We start from the raw sequence: 25,182 nt of genomic DNA, 5'->3' as shown, positions 1-25,182 counted from the left end.
TGACTACTGAGCCATGCTAGTACCTAACGTCAACCAAGCCCGAAAGCATATCTTTAAGAGTAAAGCAGTCTTTTCTTGCTTACATGTCAGGTGGCTGGCACATATTTCCTTATTCCTCTCCTTCGAGTAATAAGGCATCCAACTATGTGGACTACAGTTGGGCACATGCAAATCTTCCAGGTCTCATTTATGGGAAGAAAGCAGAAATCTGGTAGAGGGAACTCTGTTGGGGAGTGTAGGGGCTCCAGTAATGGCAGAAGCAGCAGCTGTGGCTACTTAGCAAGAAAGCTTTGGGTTCATTGTTGGAGAGTTGGGCCATTGGGTTGGCCGCCATTAAACCAACTGGTCGTCTCTCAGTGGAGGCCTTCCTACATTGCTCTCTAAAGTAAAATAAGTACTATTCCTTGTCCCTGCATAATCTGGGTTAGTGCCAAGCCATCACACTGCTACTACCTTATCACTTTCAGCCAGTGGGATGCGAATTCAAAATGGGGGGGCCTCAAGTAAAGGATTTTATCTGAGGTCTTGACAATCAACGTATAACCAAGCTGACCAACCACCTTCTGCCAAACTAAACTCATGTTAAAGAACATTTAATAAATGCACAAGCCCATTCAATGGGTTCACAAATTTATCTGCTCTGTCCTCTGAGAAGGAAGCATAGAGTTTGAATCCTAGCTCTGCGCCTCACTAGTAATGGCTTTGGTCACGCTGAACTCCATTGAGCCTCCACCTCACCGCCTGACAAATAAATAACGTCAGTACCTTCCCCACAGGATGTTGGGAGGGTTAGGAGAGGTAGTAAATGTAAAGCACCAATAAGAATATCTGGAATTTGGGATGCCTGGGTGGCTCAGTTGGTTAAGCAGCTGCCTTCGGCTCAGGTCATGATCCCAGCGTCCTGGGATCGAGTCCCACATCGGGCTCCTTGCTTCGCAGGGTGCCTGCTTCTCCCTCTGACTCTGCCTGCCATGCTGCCTGTGCTCGCTCTTGCTCTCTCTCTCTCTCTCTCTGACAAATAAATAAATAAAATCTTAAAAAAAAAAAAAAGAATATCTGGAATTTAATAACCATTCAGTAAGTATAGTACTTATTAACTCGAATTTTTTCTATAAATGGCACCTCTTTACAGAGACTTTTCCTGAATTATTACTAACAGCCCCCAGGCAGGAAAGCTCATAAGGGACTCTGTAAATGACGCACACTGACGTGTGGCACACTGTCAGGCAACTCACTATTATATGAAGCGAAGCAGAGTGGGAACGTTACACTGCCTCATTCTCCTCACTTAAATACAAATACTGAAATGCCAATTGAATATTACCCCCACCTTAAAAGACCACCAGAGACGTGAGTCAAAGCCAATCAGCAAGGGTCGTTTATTGCAGGTTCGAACCTGGACCTCTGCGGCGCTTGTTGCTGATAACGCCGAGAGGTCCGGAGCTGGGTTGGTGCAGGGTTTTTATAGACAGATACAAACAAGTTTCGGGTGGGGCTGAGCTGACTGATTGACAGTTTGAACAGGCATACTTGGCGTCAGTGAATTGGGTCAGGGGACCCCACGCGAAAGCAGACAAAGCAATCTTACAGAAGCAGAACTGGCCGGTTAGCCCACGCATGCGAAAAAAAGCACTATCAGGATATTGAAGGCCTGGTTACTATCAAGTAAAGACAATTGGGAGTCTCCTGGTGGAATGTTACATCCCTGCTATCAAGCATCCTTGTTAATGAGAATTAGGTTTAGAAGAAATTTAACTTTATTTACTTTTCCTTCTACCTCCGCCTCCTTCCGTTTTCATGGAGGGGAGGGTGACATTAGGGCTTGAGGAACTGAGTTCTGTGTCCCTGGAAATTGGGCTATTGATAAGGTAACTTCTTTGTTGTAAATCTCAAGGACATTTGCAAACCAAGGGAGACTCCTGTCTTGCAGGATTGTGATCTCAGCAAGTTAACTATTTATCATTTTATGGCAGTCAGGGGTGCCTGAGCAATGCTACACATATGGAGGGGAGCGGATGAAGGGGGGGGGTGCAAGGCGCCAGCTCTTGCTTTGTCCTCAGCCAGCCTCCTGCTCCCTCATCAATACAGTTATCTGTGCCTCCTCTCTGAGAATCCTAAAAACTGGAAAACCCCGGTAACCACAGGCTGTAAGAGGTAGAAGTGACTTAACTAGAAATCGGGGAAGTCTCAATCTGAAGTCTTCTGGGAAGACCTAGATATTCCCAGCTTTCCCTCTCTAGGGGCTTTCCTTACATCCCTGACTTGTTTGTGGAAACTCAATGGTGGCTTTGCCCGTTCGGCTACATGATGTATCCCTTTGAAATTTCCACTCAGAGGGGCGCCGAGGTGGTTCAGTCAGTTGAGAGTCAGACTCTTGATTTTGGCTCAGGTCATGATCTCACGGTCCTGGGATGGAGCCCCGAGTGGGGCTCTGCATTCAGCGGGGAGTCTGCTTGAGGATTCTCTTTTTCCCTTTCCCTCTGCCCCTCCCCCACTCACATGCACTCCTGCCCCTGCTCTCTCTCCCTCTCTCTCTAAAAAGTGAATAAATAAATCTCAAGAGAAAAAAAAGACATTTCTACTGAGGGTCTGACATCAATAATTTACCAAGCTCCTAGGTGACACTATGACATCATCACCAGGTATGCCAAACACCAACACAGGAATAGTGATTACAGGAAGTGATTGATTTGACTGTGCCTAGAAATGGACGTCCCCTTTCCAATCGATACTACGGGTAATGATTTTTTTTTCCTCATTTAAAATTACCAATGAGTTTCTCTCAATTCTACTTGCTCAATTCCACTGTGGATTATTCTGAGAAGCTTTTCTCATGTAAGCATAAGTGTGAAATACCTTGGTAGAGCAGTCTTGCTACATGACCTTCAAATAACTTAACTCAAAGGACAATAGGGTGTTTACTAATAAGAATTGCAAATTCTTGGAGAGTTAAATTGGATGAGAGCAATAGTAGCCTGTCTCCTCCTGGAAAATTCCTGGTGAATTGACATCATCTAAATCTGCCCAGCCAGCTGTCTGTGGATAACTCAGAGACCCTAAGGCATTGTGGGTAGTAAGCTTATATTAAGTAATTATCTGGAATTGAGCCTATTTTAAATCGTATTTGCACTGCCACTTTTATTCATCTATTTCTGTTGACATGAGCATTTTAGGTTTCATCTTTTATTTTTTCACTTCATATACACTTTGGGATGAATGGCTTTGGGAGCAACAGTTATACTGCAGGCCTAAAGGAATCCTCATTTCTCATTATATACTTCGCTCATTTTGATAGTGTAAATCCTTGCTCCTTAAATCATTTCCCTAACAGGTGCCTAATTTCTTGTACCAGTCACTGACGTGTGAACAACACTGCCACCCTCAGGGAGTCCTGGAAAATGCCTTTCAACATGAAAAGTTATTTACATTGCTATGAGGCTGGGGAACCCGCAAGAAATAAATGAAACAATATTTGTTTGAGTTGCAAGCTGGAAAGAAAGGACTACATTGTTGAGATGGCCCAACAATTATGAGAAGGGAATTTTAGTTGTTTTAACAACAGCTAAATGAAAGCAGGCATTTTATGAGAACTTTTGGGGGTTTCCAGGAGAGTGGGATCAATGCATCCCCTCCAAATACTTGAGCAGCGACTCACTGATGAAATGTCAGCTGGTCACAGTCTGCTCATTGTGTGACACCCTTGCCTGAGATACATGGTTCACTGCGGAAGTCCCTTTTGTCATCAAGTCACTTTGAGATCCCCCCGCCCCGGTTTTCTTTTGTGGTTGAATGTCACCAGTGTTCTGATGACCACATGTTGGTGTGTGATCAAAAGACATTTTTAACCCACTCAGTTGGGTTGCAAATTAACAGCATCCCAGAGAAGCACAGAAGAAAAATCTCTTTAGAGAAAAATCTTGATATTCAAAATCTGGAGGAAGGGCTCTTCTCTTTGATCTCTGAGCTGCTCAAGACTCCAATACCCAAAGAAGGCTCTTGAGCTCTGTAACAGGCATCCTTTCAGGCTGGCTTTAGCAAAATGAGATGATATCCATTAAGCAAGTTGGGCCAGTTTCCATGTCCTCAGAGGACCAGACACAGTGTCCAGGAAAGCAGATTACCAGCATTTCCCCTTGCCACACACCACTTGCTCCCCTTCTCTTTCTACTACAATGGAAAACATGAAATATTTAGGCAAGACCAGGGTAGGAATCTGCCTACCAGGCTTAGCCCACACCCGCCTTCAGTTCTGCCCTGAACATTATACCAGTAAAAAGGATGAGCTTTTATTTTTACCACTTAGTTACACTATTGTCAAAGATTTTGTTTATCAAGCTATACTTGAGTGATATTTTCTCCTCTTCTGATACATCAAAGACTAATAGAAATTCCAAGTAAAGCTTCTGTTCTGTCTAGCTCCTACAGCATTATCATAGGTAAACATATACTCTCTTTCATCTTTTGGTTTTAAAACTGCCTTTATTGCACCCAAGAAGTCCAGAAAGCCCAGACTGCTATAAGCTACCAGGAGTCATGAATTCTTTTTTAGCTTCTTAGTCATGAAGTCTTATCAGCACCATTCTTGAAAGCAAGTTTTATGTCAGCATAAGGAAAACCAAAGACCCTAGAGTCCTAATGTACTGGGAAGGGAATTTCGGGAAGGCAGTGAAGGAAGTAATGTTCCATTACTGAGGCAGAGATAAAGGGACAGAGGACTAAAGACAAACCTCACTAGCTACACTTTCATTACAGGACATTTTACTTCACAGATCTTAATCTCAGTTGAAATGGGTATTTAGAAAGTCATGACAGTATCAGTGCCTAGAACGGTGCCTGACACATAATCAGTGCTCAATAAAGATTTACAGGCGGATAAATGAGGGACGGGGAGGCGAGAGAGAAGAGTGATTTGGGTTCTTACATTTGCTGCTCTAAATTTGCCATAATAGAAAAATAATAAACTTTGTTTTAGAAAAGCAAACAAGAAAGAAAATAATGTGGCTGTTTAATTAGCAAGACAATCCAGTGCCCGGGCAGCAGGGCATTAAAATGACTTTCCCAAAGCAGAGGCTCAGCCCTATGCAGCAGTGAGCTCGGGCAACCCAGCCAGATAATCGTTATTTGTCTTTAATCATTTTTTTAATCTTTGGAAATCACTGATGCTCTCATGAAAAAGTATGTTGCAAAGCTATTAGAGAACAGAATAAAATCTTATAATGCCCAATAATTAGCTTGAAATATGTCTTATACAGCATTTTAGCTAAAGAATTAAGCATCATTCAGGAGAATTATAGCATGCAATAACGCTTAGAGTTGCAAAACAAAATGACACAGTGAAGAAAAAAAGTTTCTTTCTTCCTTTATTACATTTGGCTCAGCATATATATTGAATGCCTGATGTGTTTCCTTATCCTAATGATCACACTGAATTCCCTCAGATCTGAAGTCTTGCATTTTAAATGAAACTGACTGAGGTTTCTTCACTCAGTTATCTATGTTGAGAATGACAACGTGTCCCATCTGTTGAGTGCTGAGTAGAACATGCATCTCACAGGTGCCCTGCTCCCGTGAAGCCAAAAATGGAGATTACTTGTTAATTGACATCTGGGTCAACACAAGCAAATGAATGCACCCAGAAAAGTGAGGCAGAATGCTCTAGATTACAGAAAATAAGGTCTGTAAAAGTGGTTCATATGGATTAGCTGTTGTGTTGTTATTATAAAGCCCCTCAATCAATGATCATTGTGGAAGTGAGAAAGAGTATCCGAAAGAGAGAAAATGGATGGACTTAGGGCCAAATGTTAACTTTGTTCTCTTTGATAGCTGTCTTCCTTCCTTCCTTCCTTCTTCCTTTCATTCATTCCTCCACCCATCTAGTCAATCACATCATTCTTTTGTAAATTCTGCAGGTATTTATGGCACAGTACAGTGAATTGTGTTTGAGGGACAGAATGACGGTGCACTTCAGCTTTTCCCTTCCTTATCAGAGATGGAGATTCCAGCTGCTATCAAGAAACCAGATTTGGGGACGCCTGGGTGGCTCAGTTGGTGGGACGACTGCTTTCAGCTCGGGTCATGATCCCGGAGTCCCGGGATCGAGTCCCGCATCGGGCTCCCAGCTCCATGGGGAGTCTGCTTCTCTCTCTGACCTTCTCCTTGTTAATGCTCTCTCTCTCTCAAGTAAATAAATGAAATCTTTAAAAAAAAAAAAAAAAAAAAAAAAAAAAAAAAAAAAAAAAAAAAAGAAACCAGATTTGGATGATAAAAAAAAAAAAAAAGAAAGAAAGAAACCAGATTTGGGGTGCTGATCCATTTCTGAAAATGAATTGCAGCAGACTATTCTTTTGTGAACTCTCAATCTAGGATCTGTGAGGCTTTCCTCTACAAAAAATATTAATAATTTACTTTTAGTCCCCAAAATGTATTGTGTTTAAGGTACTTCTTAGGCTGTATCTTAGACTGTAGGATATAAATGGTTAAAAACCCCGTGACTGACTTTGCGGTCCCTTCGGAATTGACATCCGACCCCTTCTCTATCCAACTGCCCAAACTCCTACTGACTCTCCATGACCACACAACAAGGGAAGAGGCAAGCTGCTGCTGCTGTGAGTCAAACGCCTTTGGACTTTCCCCAGATGGGCAACTTGTCACTCCTGCCGGAGGTTCAGACGCCACTGGGAAATGCAAGAGGAACTCAAAAGCACCACTCACCCCTCAGCTGGGAGCCTCAGTAATTTTAGCTGCACTGTGAATTTGCCCATGACAGTATTTGAGTTCTCCAGCCCGCACATTTTATCAGATGAAACCAAGCCTTAACAGAACTACGAGTTCATCTTCATGGACTGTCTATGTCAGCTGCTCCGGGACAGTCTATGGATCTTTCTGTTCTTACACTATTCTAAATGACCATTATTTCTCATATGCGTTCTTCATTCTGAAAATAGAATACATTTGCTCCTACCTCTCTATTTGTGTATGGCAGAGCTGTATTTGACCATTTGGAGTGGTCCACTATCCTAACATGCACAATATTGAGGAAAATTGGAAAGCTTTTCAGATTTATAGGTGTTAGAGCAATATGATGACAGAACTTCAGAAATAGCCTCTCCTCATTTATGGGGCTCAAGATGGAATTAGTTTTCAGAGCTGTGACACAGGTTGGCTTTTATGAGGAGACATCCCATGATTTATGGTCTTGAAGAAGAATATTGACCGAGGTGAAGACAAGGTCAGTATTTACACCAAAGAAATATGCCTGAGGATATATATCTCTGTGGTGTTTTCTCCATTCAAGAGTGTGACAATAATACCATAATTGTGGGTTTGGTTTCCTTTTGGCTATATTGAGCTCAAGGACTGAAGGACAGGGAGGAAGAAGAGAGGGAAGAGGAAGGAGGATGAGTTTCCACAGATTCTATATATTCAAGGCAGCGGTTGATAATATATGCCTCACAGTTACCCATGGAGTCAATGTGTGTTTATAGCATCTACTCTGTGCCAGGCCCTATGCTAGGTTCTAGAGATAAAACCGTGAATGAAGTAGACATAACTTCTATTTCTTATGAAAAGATCAGCATCGTGAGGAAGAAAAACATAAAACAAATTATAATTAGGAGGCTAATTATGAGAAAGGAAGTGTAGGTGGCTCCTGTAGGAATATCTGATGTGAGTCCTGACCTGGTTGATAGGGGGAGGCAGAGAAAGGTTGGGGGTGGGGGGGGGGGTTGATAGGAAACCTCTTTGTATAGAACTGAAGTTATAGTTGAGGTACAAAGAGCAAGTCACAGTTCAGCCAGGCAAAAAGGTGGGTTAAGTCTGGAAGTGATGGAGAAAGAAAGAAAAGTCTCCAAAGATGGAGAAAGACTAGGCAGCATGCTCTCCTAGTCCTTTAGTCTAGTACAGGGGTCAGCATACTTGTCTGTAGGCCAAATCAATCCTGCCCTATTTTTATAAATAAAGTTTTATTGGAACCCAGCCATGCCTCCTATTCACTCACGTATGACCTAAGGCCATTTTCCTACTACAGTACCGGAGCTGAGAATTTGCAAAAGAGACTGTGTGTGGCCTGCAAAACCTAAGATATTTATGACATGGCCTTCCACCCCACTCCAGCCCCAAAACCGCCCACCTTTAGTCTCGAGTAAGTCAGTGTCAGTAAAACTAGATGCTGTAACAAACCACTCTAAAATCTCAGATCCTTATCTGATAAATGTTTTCATCTCCTATCATAGCTCTGTGAGCAGCTGAGCTGGTAGCTCCTGTCCAAGCAGTGAAGCCTCAGAGGTACCATCTTGAGGTCCTGCCATCTGCTCTCCACGGGTCCTGCATTCCCAGCTATGCAGATGGGGAGCTCCTTTCCCACCCCAAATTGCAGCAGTCCCCAAACTGCAGAAGATTCACCAAGCCTTATCCCATAAGAAAGGTAATTGAAGCCCTCTAAATCATTTTTCTACCATTCCACTGGCTTCTTCATATTTGCAACCATCTTTTCAAGGATACACTGGCCTAGAGGAAAATCAGGTCCCCTTCACCCAGATTTGCTGTTTTGTGAACTAAAATAATTGCTTTCCCAAATCCTCTGCCCTTCCTCGATCCAGAAAAGATGTCAACTGAAGCCCAGGAAAAAAAAAAAAAGTTTGTAAATGGACACACACACACACACACACACACACAAAGGACACAGCTGGAATAATAAGACACAGCTCATCACATGTGCCCAACACCCTGTCTTTACCCCCATCCTAAGGTTATTTTTTTTTTTATCTACTTCAGAGTCCATTTTGAGCTCTGTTTCCTGCATCATTCGAAAGGAATGCTCCTAGCCTAACATCTCCTTAGTCTGGAGGACGAAAAGTTTTTCCTAAGTCAGGAAAACACATTGAAAACCGAAAAAAGGAAAGATCAAGTAATGTGGAGAGATAACAACAATTTCAAAAAGTAAGAAAAATGGGAAGGGATAGGCCAAACAGATATTCAAAGATGTTGTGGAGTTATGGCATGGTACTGACACAAGAATACATGGACATCAATTGAATGAAACATAAAAGCAAGACTTTAATATTTGCAACATAATTCAATGAGAAAAGGGAAGATCATAAAATAAGTTATAGTGGTATAAATCATTAGCAATTTGGAGGCAGATATTCTCTTACCGTGTGTGCGCACGCACACACACACACACACACACACATACACACACACCGGGAGAGTGTAGTGATTAAGAAAGCAGCATCTATAGTCAGCAAGTCCGGGATTAAATCCCAGATCTAATTTATTTAGCTGTGTTATTTAATCTTGCAAATTGCACAATCTCTTTGTGCCTAGTTTTCCTTATATTACACAGAGGAAGTGATAATAATATTTACTTTACAGGGTTGTTATGAGGACTGAGTGAATCAAAACATGTAAAGCATTTAGAACAGTTTCTAACACACAGTAAGCACTCAGTATATGTTAATCATTGTAATGGAGGGAAAATCATAATAAAAGAGTCACTTCACTTCAATATATTCTACTAAATTAATTCTACATTTATTTCTTTATATACTATGAATAAGACTCTGTGTAATTTAAAAAAAAAAAAAATGATGAAGACATGACCCTGTCTTCAGAGAAGGGAGCTTGCAATCGAACACCAGTTAGAAATGTGTCTTCTCATCTTATCCTTCCTTCCTCACCTTATCCAAGGTGAGCTCTTGGGCAAAACGACAGTTACCCAGCACAGCTTGAACATAGTGCAGACCTAATTTCTCGTCATGTCACTGGAAATACATTCCGCAATAAATTCATTTTGTTCTATATATATGTTGTCATTCATCATTGCAGTACTCTACTTATGGGAAAACAGATTATGAATAGTGTAATAACTATGACTAATAATAAACAAGGCTATTTGTTTCTTGCTCTAAAGGAAATAAATCAGACTGAAGTTGCATTCCCTGCTCTACCCTCAACCCCCAAAAGTATATGCAATTTTCAAAATTCAACTTCCTCTCCCAGAATCAAGACAAATTATACCAACACTACAGAAAATTTCTATATATTTCATCATCTTTTGCAGAGAATGTAGGGTCTGTCCCAATGCCAGCTTCATAATTCATCAGGACATGTCTGTAGCAGGTAACACTTGGAGTGCTCCTCCTTCTGGCTTTGAATCTCTTATACCTCCTTTTAGAACCCCTCACATAGTACTTGATAGACCAATTGTTCCCTTGGAACTAAGGAAATGGCACTTCCCTAGTCTCTGAATTTTGCCAGGTGAGGAGCCTCTGAACCACATCACCTGTCTCTCTGTACTTGCTTCTCCACCAGGTTCATGCTCCTCCTCTTGAGGACTCCAACCTGTGACTTAGAGAAGTGGAGGGAGTAGGAGGCTAGGAGTCACAGGGCTAGAGGGCAAGAATTTGTCTGTTACCCAGCTCAGAATTCTCTAGGCCATGGCATCCTTGCAGTTAAAAAAAAAAAAAATTAAAAAGAGGGCATATTAGAATGCCTTTTAAAGTTATTTCCAAATGTAACTCTCTATAAAATGAACTTCCTGTACGTTTTCATCCTTGGCCTGAGCCAAGGTCAATCATTAGTCTGGCTGTTTACCTTGTCCAGTCCGCTTGGTCCAATCAGAGGGATAGTCACCTCTCCCAGTGTCATCATGGTCCTCACATCTTCCCTCAAGTCCCCCTCTGCATGTCTTGATTGGTCTCCATTCACTGTGGAATGGCTGCAAACCAGACGCTAAGTCACCATTCAAGATTAGTGGTAACTTTCAGCTAATCACTAAGCAAATCTCCCAGGACTCTGTTTTCATATTTGGAAATAAAGATAACATGATCTATTCTTAATTCACAGGCTGACCGTAACTTGGGAAGAATGAATTGTGAGAAGTGTTATGAAAATGAAGGGGGACCATTACTAGAATTACTTTCCCTGAAAAATAACACCTCTCTGAGCCACATGAGGATAAATTCAATATTATTAATATTAGCATCACAGAATTAATAATATTAAATTCTTGGTGACTTTAGAGTTTAAAAACTTATTGTGTCCCTTGAGCATAGAAATCTGAAAACTCTATGGTTTGACATTGACTAATTGAGCCCTATTGCTTTCCTATACCAATCTTCTGAGTGGTTGGCCACACTCGAAGAAAATTGCCTCTGCCTCTTAATGTAATTACAGTGCAATTACGAAGCACATATAATATTGCTAAGGCTGACCTTGTAAATGAAACGTATCCATTTTTTTTTACTTGCATCAAAAAAACCAACTCAACCAAACATATGGAAGATATGGCATGATTCTGATTCCAGTGAAATGTTGTTGCAAAGCTCATCTCTCAACATTTTTAGTGGCCACCTTTCATCAGGCCCATAGACATTTGTCACTCTCTCTTTGTTTGGATCTTCTTCCTTTTGTTCACAGACGTGTTGCTGTCCTTCCACATGATAGGATTAATTTTTTCCTTTTGACCCGGGAAGGAGTGAGTGATGTAAATTTGTCAATGCGATAAAATAATATTTTCAAAGGAATTTATATGCTTCGTTGAATTGCAATTGATTTAGTATTGGCATTTCTCCTTCAAAGAGGATTCTCCAAGAGCAGCCCCGGCACTTCTCAGAAAGGTCTCACCCAGAGGTCACCAATGACCATGAATTGACAGACTTAATCCTATAGTAGTTACTCTACTTGATCCGCAGCTTTGTATAGGAATGACTACCCCTTCATTCTGAAACTCTATCCTCTCTTCTTCACTTTCCTAACAGACATTCCCCCATACCTAGTACCCATTCTGCCTCTCCCTCTTTGGTTAACCTTGTACTTTTTGAGACAAAAAAGGGATCAGTGAGTCTCCAATCTCTACTTCCTATACTAGTGACCACTTCAGAAACCCAAGCCTAATGCAACCAGCATATGGAATTGTACTGTTCAGAGGGATTGGTTCGAGAACAGGTTTGTCATGCCAATAAATTGCAAGAGCAAGACTGATAGGAGTGGGGGTGGGGGAGGCATTTCCTCACTTTTAAGATAAAAACCACTGGAAGAAGGGCCTTCGTTGTATGTGGATGGGAAGTCCAGAACTGCCCCAGCCATCTTCCCAGCAGTCTAGGGATGAACCCAACATCCAGAGAAGGGCATTTCTGAGAGACTCCAAAAGAAATACAGCTGGATTTGTGATTAAGACGTCTGCTCTCTGTCTGCTCTGGTTACCTCTAGAGGTTTTATTGTTAATTTTGTTGTTGTTATATGAGCAGATAAATCACTCTGTTATTATAATCATTCTGAGTTTGACTGTTAATTGCAGCTGAAACCTACACAATTTCCACAACGCTGTGCTCTTCATTCTCCTCTTATCACACAAATAATTATTTCTGACCATGTCTTACACTAGTTCCTCGCTCCCAACCACCCCTTAAATAGAGTGAGTCCCAGCATTCTGTTATTAGACCTCTCTCCTTCTCTATTCTCCTCTCTCGCTTCAATTTTTACCTACTTTAACAACTCCAAAATCAGTTATACCAGTCCAGACCTTTTCTTCTGAGCTTAAGATATAATTTTCAGTGATTCCCTGTCTATCCATCTTCCCTTTAAGGGTTCCATCATGGGTAAGCTGAATATTTCTAAAATGACATACAAATTTTGGTCCTGCCGCATTTTTCATATGTTTCATAGCCTAGTTATACGGCATCACCATGACTTTTCTTCAAATCCAGAAACTTCATTTTCCCCTTGGCTGCTCCCTATCTCTTACCCCTCACAGCCATAACGTCCTGCTGATTCTAACCTCATAAATATTCCCTCCTTTTTTTGCAAGGCATACTCTGATTGGTCTTGTCCGTTACCTCACCATTTTCATCTGAACTTGTCTCCTTCCAGGCCAACCTCCTCAGTGGGACCAGATATTTCTCTCAAATATAGACCCACATGAAAGTATAAAATGTCATTTCCCTGCTTAGCATTATGCAATAGTTTCCCATTACCTGTAGAATAAAGTTTATACAAGTGAGCTGTCTGTAGAAGCCTTCCCCAGCTACATCAGAACCTACCTATGCAGTCTTACCTTCAATCACTCCCTAAAATTTAAGCCAGTCCTTAGTATCCTCCAAACAAACACAGGCCTGTATGCTTCGATCCTGTGCCTCCCATTTCCCTCTACCTTGAATTCTCTTCCCCTGTTTCTGAAGCTGATGTATTTCTGCTCCTTTTTCACGGCCCAGACAAAACATGACTCACTCTAGAGAAGCTTTCCTGACCAACCCAGGCAAACTGCACTATTCCCTTATCTTTGTAACTCTAGGAACATAACCATAATACAATATAACATAAGCTCCGATCGATTGATGTTAATTAATGCAGGCACCTTCTCTAGTATGTTATTTCGTAAGGTTATGAATCAAGATTTTTTATTTTTAATTCTTTAGGAGCTACTGCATGATCTGACACATAAAGGATGTTCAAAATTATTTTTCAAATGAAAGTAGTAAGAAAAAAAAAAGGAAAATCACAGATTCGTGGTTACTACTCAGTTTCCTCATCTGTAAAATGAAAGAGATTTAGATGAGCCTGTATGTCTCTTCCTGCTCTTAAAAACCAGTCCAGGATTTCCTGAAAATATCACTAGCAGCAACCTGGTAATTCTTTACCAATATAGTTTTCTAATATTACATTTCACAAACTACACTTTGGTCAGTCAAGCATGAATTCAAAGATGGAATTTTTTTTTCCTGAAATGTGCTCTCCGATTGCTGGATAAAATGTATTAGTTTTGGAAAGAAGCCAATACTACACTTGGAGAAGAGTTAAGAGCCAATAGAGACATTATTTTTAATTATATTAAAAGCATCTTATAAATTTCCCATCAGTTATACCTTAATTTTGCTCCATTAATCATTGAAGGGCAAGTATTTGGTCTGTTGTGGCTAAAATCTGGGTGTACGATATGTCTTCATCTTCTCAGGCCTTTGTCAACTTCAGACACTCACGTATGCAAATACACATATGAGTACACACACACATACACACAAACACATTCATTCAAAGATAGGATTTGAAATTGAAAGTAGCTTAATGTAAGGGGGGGGAAGGTTGAGTAAGTATACACTTTGGGGTAAGGGGTTCAAGTTAATGATAGATGGTGATCACAGAACTAGTCTCCACATTTCTTTTTGGGGGCCAGGCAAGGGAAGGGTAGCATTGTCAGACTGAAAAATCAAGTCATAAGGTCTAATTCTGGCTCTCTCATTAACATATTCTGTGACCTTGGTTAACTAAATTATTCCCTAGGATCTATTCTTGGACTAGGTTAGCCACTCAAAATCTACCTATTTATTGCAGTGTGGTTCCTTCCAGAGTTAACCTTCACTGACTTTGCTTTTAATGTTATGCCCTTGGTTTTTATGAAAGGCCATTTCAAGAAACAATAACATAAATTGCTCTTTTTCTAATTCTTCTAATCCTATGAATTATTCTACTATATTCTACTACTATTCTAATATAACTATAAATTCTGTACATGAGGAGGCACCAGAATGATATTTATTTCCCTCTTATGAAATTCCATATAAAAAATTCTCATAGAATTTAATTGCAGAAAAACTGCCTTCTCTTTCTCAATCTTATCATAACAGGTCTATGTTATTACACTTCATATTTTCCCTGCTACCAGAATGCCCAAAGCCTCTTATCTCTTTCTTTCTGAACTTTAATTATAAAAACAATATAGGCTTATATTGTGTGTGTGTATATATACACACACACAATTCTGTGATCCAAAGTTCCTCATTTTAAGATTTTAATATATATCTCTCAAGTTTTCTTCTACGTAATTTTTTTACCCAAGTGAGATCAAACTATATATGCAATTTTGAGTATCTTTTTTTTTTTTTTTGGTATAACATTATTTTAGCATTTTCCCATGTCATTAGCAAAATTGCTTCAAATTTGTCATTATTAAAGAGAGCCCAAATTAACATAGAGTCAAAACAATAGCAGCCTCCATGGTGAGCATTACGCTCTTTTCTCCTTTCTCCAGTCCTTTTGCTTCTGTGGTCATCTTTTGCTATAAGTGACTTCAAATCCTTCATTAAAACAGCTTTTGAAATCCCCTAATGGCAATAATTATCCTATTCTGATTTCTTCTACTGTGTGCACAAAAGTATCCAGACAGAAAATATAAAGAGTGTTTTATTTCCATTATGATTAACTTGTTAACTACTTTGATTAAATCATACATAGTTTTTGGGTTTTTTTTTTTAGATTTTATTTATTTATTTGACTGAAAGAGACACAGTGAGAGAGGGAATATAAACAGGGGGAGTGGGAGCGGGAGAAGCAGGCTTCCCCTGAGCAGAGAGCCCGATATGGGGCTCAATCCCAGGACACTGGGATCACGACCTGAGCCGAAGGCAGAGGCTCAACCCACTGAGCCACCCAGGCGCCCCAAATCATACATAGTTTTTTATTAAAGTCAGTAATAAAGAAATAATCTGAACAGCTATGAATAACTGTTAGAAACACATAAATAAGAGAAAGAAGATTCATTTTGACTCTTTAAGGAATCCATAGGGACTCCTCAGGAGGACTATTTTCTTTTCCAAGTGTTATACACCATTTATTTAATATCCTGTTGGAGAAATTTTCTCCCTTGTGCTTGACTTCTGAAATCTTTCTTTTTCTTCCTTTTGTTTATCTTTACTCTTCTGGCACATCTCCTTCTTTTTAATTTTCTTAAAGATCAGCACAAGTAGTTTATAATCCTTTCATTGTCTTTTAGAGCAATCAGTGTCTTTTTAAAAATATTTTATTTATTTTTTTAGAGAAAGACACAGAGTGAGCATGAGTGGTGGGGGAGGGCCAGAGGGAGGGAGAGAGAGAGAATCTTAAGCAGGCTCCACGTTCAGCATGGAGCCACCTGTGGGGCTCAATCTCATGACCCTGAGATCATGACATGAAATCATGACCTGAGTTGAAATCAAAAGTCACACACATAACTGACTGAGCCACCCAGGTGCCCCAATCAGCATTCTTGATTAAAAAAAGAAAATCCATTCTAGTTCATTGGCAGAAAATTTATTAAAGAATATTTACTAACTGAACTTACTAAAAAAAAATTTTAGACTTTTTATAAGGGTTAGAGAAATGGGCTTGGAAGCTAAGCAGAGAGCAACAATATGCAAATAGTTGGGAGTTGCAAGGGAAATGGTGCTGAGATGACCATTAGGTTATCTAATGACATTTTCTGTACCATTGTAGGTCTTATTTCAGTGACTGGAAACTTGGGTTTATATACCCAGCTTTGACTTTTGCTTTTACGAACTTTTTATCTGGACACACACACACATACACACCAGTGTTTCGTATAATGTATATAACTTGATTACATACTATATTCACATATATGCTACTACATATGTCATACATATTATATTTATAAATAAATGGAGAAGTGGTTTGGGAAGTATATAGTGCTCAAAGGCAATGATTTTAAGTCATTACCTGTGAATTTATTTAAGTTCAAAGCCAAGATAACTAGTCGTTGTCAAGGTAGTCAAATAATGTAGGCATACAGCAGGAACCAAGTATTGGTACACTGGGTAGAATCCAAGCAATTTAAAAATGCTCAAGACTAGGAAAGTAGCCAACAGCAGCTTGTCTAGAACCCAAACCAGAACAAAGCCTTAGGTAGATTCTACTATAGTTGCCCTGCAGAATTATGTGAGTCCTCTAGAGAAGCTTTCAAGGTCATCATTATTTTATGCCTAAATAATGTCAGGAAATGTATCCAAAGCTTTAAATTATGGCAAAACCACGGGTTGGCATATCCTTTCAATATCATGTGGGGGCAAAGGACACCCAAGGATTGCCTAGGAGAACATATTTAGCTCATCTCATTTTTCACTACAGATTAAAATTTCCAAACTTAGTAAGGGTACTTTTTAATTTTTTATTTTTATTGGTCAGAATTTCAAATAATTTCTGTCAAGCAGAAGAGATAATCCCAAGGATTGATGACTTACTGAAAATCAAACAGATTTATATTTAATTCTCCAATCTCACTCTAGTGTTTTCTCATTAAATTGTGCACAAATACCCAAGCTTCTTTTTTTTTTTTTTTTTTAAGATTTTATTTATTTGACAGAGAGAGAAAGATCACAAGTAGGAAGAGAGGCAGGCAGAGAGAGAGAGAGGAGGAGGAAGCAGGCTCCCCGCGGAGCAGAGAGCCCGACTCAGGGCTCGATCCCAGGACCCCGGGATCATGACCTGAGCCGAAGGCAGAGGCTTTAACCCACTGAGCCACCCAGGCGCTCCAATACCCAAGCTTCTTAAGGGTTCTTCAAAGTGGTCATGGTATCTCACTGACTCCATCATTAACTGATAAGTTACTTCATTATGACAAAAGCCTCAGTCCTCTCTGTACAGGCCACTTCTAGAGTGCAGGCTTGACCAGTGGAAGCTTGATCAAGGCAAAAGGGCTGGAAGCCACCACCTGCCTGAACAGGGACAGTTCCATCAAGCGAGACCCACCTCAAAATACCCATAAGCCCTAACTGACCAATGGGCTACTTACAACCAGGCACAGTCACCAAAAAGGGGGAATTCCGTACATAGCCCTACCTATTGCCTCACCTCCCTCCTGAGAACCAGTCTCTTCCCTCCACCTCCACCCGCAGCCAGTCTCTCCTCTGCTGTCCTGCCCACCCCTTCCTTGCGGTATTTTCAATAAACTTTTTATCTTATTTGTTCTCTCTTGGGTGAATGCTTTTACCGCCCACACCACAGGCTTCAACCGAATTGTCGCCCCATATTTGCGGGCTCTCATCCCACCAAGAGAGACACCTAATTCCATTTGACCCAGTTCTTCCCCAGCACATTTCTGGAGTTGCTATAGCACGCTTTTATTTTCACAAATAGATCGCATCTGTCCCTTTTCTGCACGGTCTGCCTGTGGACCTGGTGGTCCGCTAAACTCCTCCACAGTTTACTTCTAGCCATCTCAAAAGCAGCCTTCTCAGGGGTCTCATCTTCTCAGGGTTTTGATCTCCATCATGCGTTGCCCTTAGCATGGGACATGGGATCAGCCATCAGTTCCCAAAACAAAACTAAGACCGGGTTGTCCGCACACAGTAAGCTTTGGCTGAAAGCTGGGTGAAGGCATAAAGGGCCTGTCACACACACGTGTGTTTGCGCATGCGTGCACGCATCTATCTATCTAAACACACACACACACACACACACACACACACACACACACACACACACACGTCTTGCAGAACCACCTCCTTTTGCCTCACCTCCCAAGATACCAGCACTAGGCCACCAGCACCCCCGTCGTGGGAGATGTGGGTCCCCCAGGCCCCTCCTTCCAACTCAGTCACACCAGCAGCAGCCCAGCAGCAGCCCCTCCTCAGAAGTCTGCGTTTCCTCTCCAGGGGGCTCCTTCTTCAATAACTTCAATTTTAACTATTCCAGTGTCTCCCCTTTATTCCTTCAGTCCCAGATGTGACAGCGGCTTCTTTCAGTTGCTACCTCTGTGAGACTTTTCAGTTGCCTGGTTAACAACCTGTTGCCTCATTAACAATTCTTCCCGTGAAATTCTCTCATCCAAGGGGCGGTGGTGGTCTGCCTCCTGCCTGGGTGCCGACTGATACAATGGATACAATGGCGGGGCTGAGCCTCAGGCCCAGGCAGGCTGGCGTCAGAGGCTCTGGCCACCACCACCCGCAGGAGGGAAAAACACCAAAAGCAAAGCAAGTTTTCCCTCCCCCTGTCTTGCAAGCCAGCCTCTCCTCACACATCATCTCAGAGATGCTATTGTACCCTTGAGGAAGACAACCTTTGACATAACTACACGGAGCAGTTCAGCTCCTCGTTGTCCGCTTTCCAACACAGGATCTGGGCTCTAATTTTGCCAAACCTGTAGGATGTTTTTCCAAAACAAAAGAACTGTCAGCCCCAAAGGCACAATCGAGCCTCCAGCTCTCACGACACAAGGAAATGTTGACATTTTGAAAAGAAAGCTGTTGTTTTTCTTAGGTTTCACATAGCTCCGGGCTCCTTCCTTAGGGGAACTCAAGGTCAAAGTATTTTCTTCCCAAGAGCCTCTTCAAGGGAAACACATTTTTGAAGCACAAGGTGTAAGGCACGGGGGACAGCCTGAAAGGGGCCCCAGAGATCTAGTCCCCACCCACCCCGCCCTCACTTCCACCCAAGCCAGCCCCAGTCTGTGTTCATGGAAGTTGATCTGGAATATTTACTCAATTCATCAAGGCAGCTCTGGCAGCAAAGAGCAGAAATAAAATTAAATTCAAGCTAGCTTAAGAAAAAAGAAAAAAAAAAAAAAAAAGGAATTAATGGTTCAGACTCGGCAGTGTATCCCAAAATCTCAGAGCAGATCTGAATGCTGCTAGACTTGGAAAGGAATGGGAACCAGGAACTAGGAAGACATCCTGACACTTCCCCAGCCCCCCACCTCCATCTCTCTGCTCTCATTTTTAAGCCTGTGTCATTCTCTTCTTACCAGCGTGGTTTGCTTTTCTAGCACACCTCCGCTCTCCCTTGAGTCAGTCCCCGGAGAGACTAAGTCTTTCCCAGCTCCCAGGCCCCACTCCTGTTCCAACCAATGGCTTAGAGTTTAGCTTCATGTTTTACGAAAGTGGAAATGAAGGTCTTCATCTGGGAAGGCAGTGAGCAGAAAAGGAGCCATCATTAATTCACTTAGACCCTGCCATCCCCCAAGAGGTTTCTACTGCATTTATTACGAATATCTCAGTCATTATAATAACTCAACTCCATGGATGGTATTGAATTTTTTCAGGGAAAAAAAAAAATTATGCACTAAATGTCATCAGCTGTAATCTTCTGAATGCATGAAAGCATTAAATTTCTAACTAATACTGGAGTCCTTGATACAACTACCTTGCTTTGAAAATTAGGGAAGGACAAAACAGAAGTACAACAGAAGAGGAGAAGTTTACTAAGGCATTAGGTACCCTGTGGGCATCATAAACGTGAAGCCAGATTTTTTATTATTATTATTATGTGCACAATAGCATGGTCTCACAAGTAACATACTTAATATGATTATAATGGTTATAGCATATAATTCCGCAAAGAGCATTGGGTAAGGGGGATGGGGGGGGGGGTGGTAATTGTGTCTTTGCCGAGGAATACCTGAGAGGTTCACATCACTGAGCAGAAAGAGACACATCCCCTGTGAGCTATTCCCGTGGCCCAAGCAAAGGCACAGAGCCTCCCTAGAGGGCCTGGGAGGCAGGGAGCATCTCAGGGCCTCCCTCCTGTGACACAGGGCTCTTCCTGCTGATGGCTTGCATTTTCAAGCTCTGACTGTCCTGCCTGCCTCTTCCCCGTCTTGGATTCACACTCCCACCCGCCAACCCCCCACCCCGGTGCTGCTCATCACTGGGCAGAGCCTCACACCAAAAGAGGCCAAAAAGACAGAACAAATTATATAGTAACAACAACAACAACAATGTCCATTTGTGAATATTTTCTGATTACCAGGCACCCTACGCTGCTAAAGGTCTTAGTTATTTCTTTCCTTTACTCCTCACTGCAACCCAAGAAGATAGTTGTTTGTATCTGCCTTGTATAGAGGAGGAAATGAAAGTTCAAAGGTCAAATTCCAGCAGGGTCACTGAGCTGGTGGGAGGGAGGAGGGGGTTCAGTTTCACTGTGCGCCCTTAGTAAGGATGCCTTCTTCCTTCTCGGTTTATTCCATGTCTGATCGACCAGACTGAGGACAACACCCAATAACCCCGTTGCCTGTTCCTTGTTTGCGGTGTTGTCCCCCTGACATCTTGAAAGGGTGGGCAGATGGGGCAGGCCCCCGTTCATGCCTCCAACATGTCATTTACCCATGATGGATATATCCTCATTCCCTGCCTGTGACCCTCGATACCCACAGGACCATCTTTAGGGGGGAAAGAAGGATATAAGCCAGGGGTAAGGGGGAGTAGGGACACCTCTCTGTAATGAACACCCCCCAAACCAGGCATTCTGGTGAGGCCAGCTGCTGTCCGAACTCCACAGGGCTCCATTCCGCAAGTCTTCCATGTCCTCTTGTTACACAGGATTGGACGATCCTACTAATGAGATTAGCTTTGTCTAAACATTAATTAACGGAGGAGAATATGAACACGTGACAGAAGTGAATCCTCTTAAACCCTTGAGAACCAGATTCCTATCACTCCATTAAAAAGAGATTTATGCCAACATATTGACCGTGGCCTTGACAGACAGTCATAGACACTGTCTTGAAATTGTCAAACTGTAGGGGAGCTCAGGTACCTTTGGGGGGCATCCACAGTTATCATTTTGAATATTTTCCCAGCATTTTCTTTCCTTTTGGCATATCCTCTTATCATGTTTGAATCACTGCAAGGGGATAAATTCACAGATATTTTACAGCTTCACTGAGAAACTCCTCACCTTGGTTTTCTTACTAAATTCAAATACATTATTTCATTATACTATAGTGTGTTATTGTTTAAATGTATCTATATCAACCTACATTCAATTTCTTAGGATACTATGTAAGAAGAGTCCTCACGTTTATTCAGAAAATACAAAATGAAATTATATCAATTTTCATCATTCTTAAGCATTTTACTACAAAGGATGTAATAGAATAATCTCAATTTCCTAGTCTGCATAAGGAATGACCTTTCTGCTCATTTCCGTTGAGACTTAAATGGTACCATACGTTACTTCACCCTGGGAAATCATGAATGATAAAGAGCAAAGCATGCGGATCAGTGTACATTCTCAACCTATATTGTCCTGTGAGTTTCTTTCCTCAAAAAAAAATTGCACTGACAGAGATGCATTCCCTGGAAAGGACCCATAAACAGAATGATGCCCGATATGGAACTGCCAAGGGTGAAAATCTGATTATATTCTGATCATAGAAAATAAGTAATGGTTCCTTTTCTGTAAATGAATGGAGATAAAATGGTTGACGTATCATCAAACAGCTCTGCTCTTTCTCCTCTCATGAAGGCAAAATGAGAGGTCCAAAGATTGGGAAGATTATGCAGACAGCAAGGAGAGGATGAGGGCTTAAAGAATGAAGAACCCCCAGGAAAAAACGACTATATTAATGGGGGCAGTCAAGCAGGAACACACACAAATGAGACCAAGTAATTTGTTTGTATCATAGAACACACTACATGCGCACCCAGAAAACTGGTCGTAACCGGAACCCACACAACTCTCACGGAGAGAAAATGTGTTACATGCGAGTCGAAGGAAAAAACATGCAGGAAGAGAGGCACGACAATAAACTTGCATTTATTTATTTCAAAATACATAAAACTGCATTATATATTTCAAACCCATTTTCTTATTTTTTCATTTACTCTCCAAGAGAGCTATGAAACTGAAAGCTTATTTACTCACTCACCTTGTTAAGAAATACATTCCAGAGGCTTAGTGTGGAATGTAACGTATGACAAGGTTAATAAGAAAAAACAAGTGAGACAAAGGAAATAAAACAAGGATGGATGTGATGGGAAGCCAAGAAAAAAGCTATTATTCTTACTGTTCTGTGCCCTCACACAGGGCTAAATGGGCCCAAGGTCAACTGTAAAAAGTGGCAGGTCCTACATTAGATTATTTGACTGGTGTCCCTTCTCTTAAAAATAACCAGTGGTTACAACTGGGGGCAGTCCCTAAAAGTAACAGGCAAAGAAAATAGCCTGTTAAAGGAATAGCCAATTAAATAGCCTCTTAAAGGAATTTAGGATCTCTTTGCAGACTTATTTCTGTATGCTTTTTCTGCAACCACTCGAATTATGGAATATCTCACAGAAGTCACCCTAAGTCAATGTCATTTTGTTTTATGAAAGAATATTATGAAACCAGATGGGTCTATGGGGCTGTCACCTCTACTCCTATTCTTCCATGTTTTTCTCCCGCGACCATAGATGATTTCGGGGCTCTCTCGTGAATACAGATAACTCTGTGTAATACTTCATGGTGCTTCTGTGAGGTGATTCTGTGAGGTGTTGCTACTGGGCAAGGTTGGGGAGTAAGATCAGGATGGGATTTGTGACCTCAAGGAGAGGTGTTGAATAAATGATACCTAAGAAGAAAGCCCGATAGAGGGATTAGGAATGACAGGTCTGGAATCACAATGTCTGTTACCTACTTCTACCTTGCCACTTAGCATATGATCCTGGGCAAGTTACTTTTCTTCTCCGCTATTTCCCTTCTTCACATGTAAAACTGAGAAAATCATAAAAAACGGTCTCATTCAGCAAATATAAGTATTAAAAGAGATAATACCGGGGGGGCCAGGTGGCTCAGTCAGTTAAGTGTCCAAATCTTGATTTCGGCTCAGGTCATGATCTCAGCGTCGTGAGGTCGAGCCCCCATGTCAGGCTCTGTGCTCAGTGCAGCGTCTGCTTGCCCCTCTCTCTCTGCTCCTCCCCATGTTCTCTCTCTGTGTTTCTAAAATAAATAAAATCTTTAAAAGACAGAGAGAGAATGCATAAAAACATTTAGAAGAGGACTCGGTACATAGGAAATGCTGGCAAAAAAAGCTCTATTATTATTTTATAAGTACTGGAAGTGATTCTGACAAAGCGACTTTAAATTGCCTCTTTGTCACCTTGACCTGCTAACTTTGAGGAACTATATAAAGACAGTACAGGAGGAGGGCCTCATATTAGAGAGATGTCTGCCCATCACCCAGCCCTTCCCAGTGGCCAGCAGAGCAGGCTGGCAGGATTTCTCAGAGAATACTGGAAAAATCTTCTGAAGAAAACACACCTTTCAAAGAAATCAATTGATTAAAACATAGCACTTACAGACTCCTCTTTGAACATAGGTAAAAGCAAAACCCAAAAGGAATGAGTTTAGGGAATTGACCTCGACTGGTAATAAGGAGCAAAGAGTTCTTTTTAAAAATAAAAGACTACTTAGTAGACCTTGATACATTTTCTTCGGGAGAAAGTTCACTCAGGAGCCTGAAGCCGTTCGCATGGCGCCATTCCTGCTAAAGCCACAAGCATTGGAATTCACCTTCCTGAACAGAAATGGGGAGTATGAACATCCAGGATATGGAAGACGACGGTGCCGATGATTCCTCTTTCCAGTTATAATTCACATCCCTTCCCTTCTGTCGCACATGCATCTTCTCAGAAAGTCATCTCTGCGTGAAAGTTTCAGCGAAATGCACAGGTTTTGTTGCTACGATTTTAAGAACTATTTTACTACTGTTGTAAGTTCTTTGGCATTCTCCTATTTGCCCTCGGGTAAATTTTCAGTCCCCGAATCTTTTTCCCCTTTGTTCTTCAACCATGAATTATCCTACTTCAAGAGGTTTCAGGGCGCCTGGGTGGCTCAGTGGGTTAAGCCTCTGCCTTCGGCTCAGGTCATGGTCTCAGGGTCCTGGGATCGAGGCCAACATCGGGCTCTCTGCTCAGCAGGGAGCTTTCTTCCCCCTCTCTCTCTGCCTGCTTCTCTGCCTACTTGTGATCTCTCTCTCTCTCTCTCTCTCTCTCTGTGTCAAATAAATAAATAAAATCTTAAAAAAAAAAAAAGAGGTTTCAGAATCGGAGCTTTCTCGGTTGAGGAGGGATTTTTGTGCTTTGTAGGTATTACTTTCTTAGGTCAGGGAGAAAGCTTGGAAATACAATTAATGTTGTAAATGGACTTTGTCTTACCTCCAAGATACAGAATACTTTATGAAAGTACAGACTCTGACAGCTGCCAGGATTACATATGAGGCTGACAAGACTCAGGAAGTCTTCATGGTATTCAATTCATGTCCTTGTCCTCAGCTCATAATCTCCCCATACAGGTATCATAGAGAAAAGAGGCTTTTTAAGTCTGGATGTGTTACTTAAAGATTAACAGAGATAGAATAGAGTAGGGAAATGTTCATGGCTGATTTTGTTTACTGTATATTCTCGTCTGGTATTATCAGTTCAAGTGTTATTTAAATTATGGATTATGCATACTACACTCTATGTCCCAAAATCCTTAAAAGAGTCACCCATGGTCATTTTGGTTCCCCCCGCCAAACCTGTGCACAGTGGGTCCTTCACAGCAATAATCATTGGGAGCCCTTCCAAAGATGTCTAATTAGTAATTAACACTGGGCTCAGAGAAGCTGTATATGCTACCAAAAGATTCATATGCATGGGGTCATATGGGAAAAGCAGT

The 25,182-nt window shown here is 41.4% G+C and overlaps 1 long non-coding RNA gene across 1 annotated transcript; it reads left to right on the top strand.

Moving 5' to 3' along the window:
* Window positions 1–2,628: 2,628 nt before the first annotated feature.
* On the top strand, window positions 2,629–9,208 carry LOC131820578 (uncharacterized). The gene is made up of 3 exons (XR_009349705.1): window positions 2,629–2,737; window positions 8,232–8,422; window positions 8,773–9,208. It is a non-coding gene; the product is annotated as an uncharacterized LOC131820578 (long non-coding RNA).
* The last annotated feature ends 15,974 nt before the right edge of the window (window positions 9,209–25,182 follow it).

Source organism: Mustela lutreola, chromosome 18 (assembly GCF_030435805.1).
Source record: "Mustela lutreola isolate mMusLut2 chromosome 18, mMusLut2.pri, whole genome shotgun sequence".
NCBI lineage: Eukaryota > Metazoa > Chordata > Mammalia > Carnivora > Mustelidae > Mustela > Mustela lutreola.
Note: the sequence above shows the minus strand (reverse complement) of the source record. Positions and strands in the feature narration are given on the sequence as shown.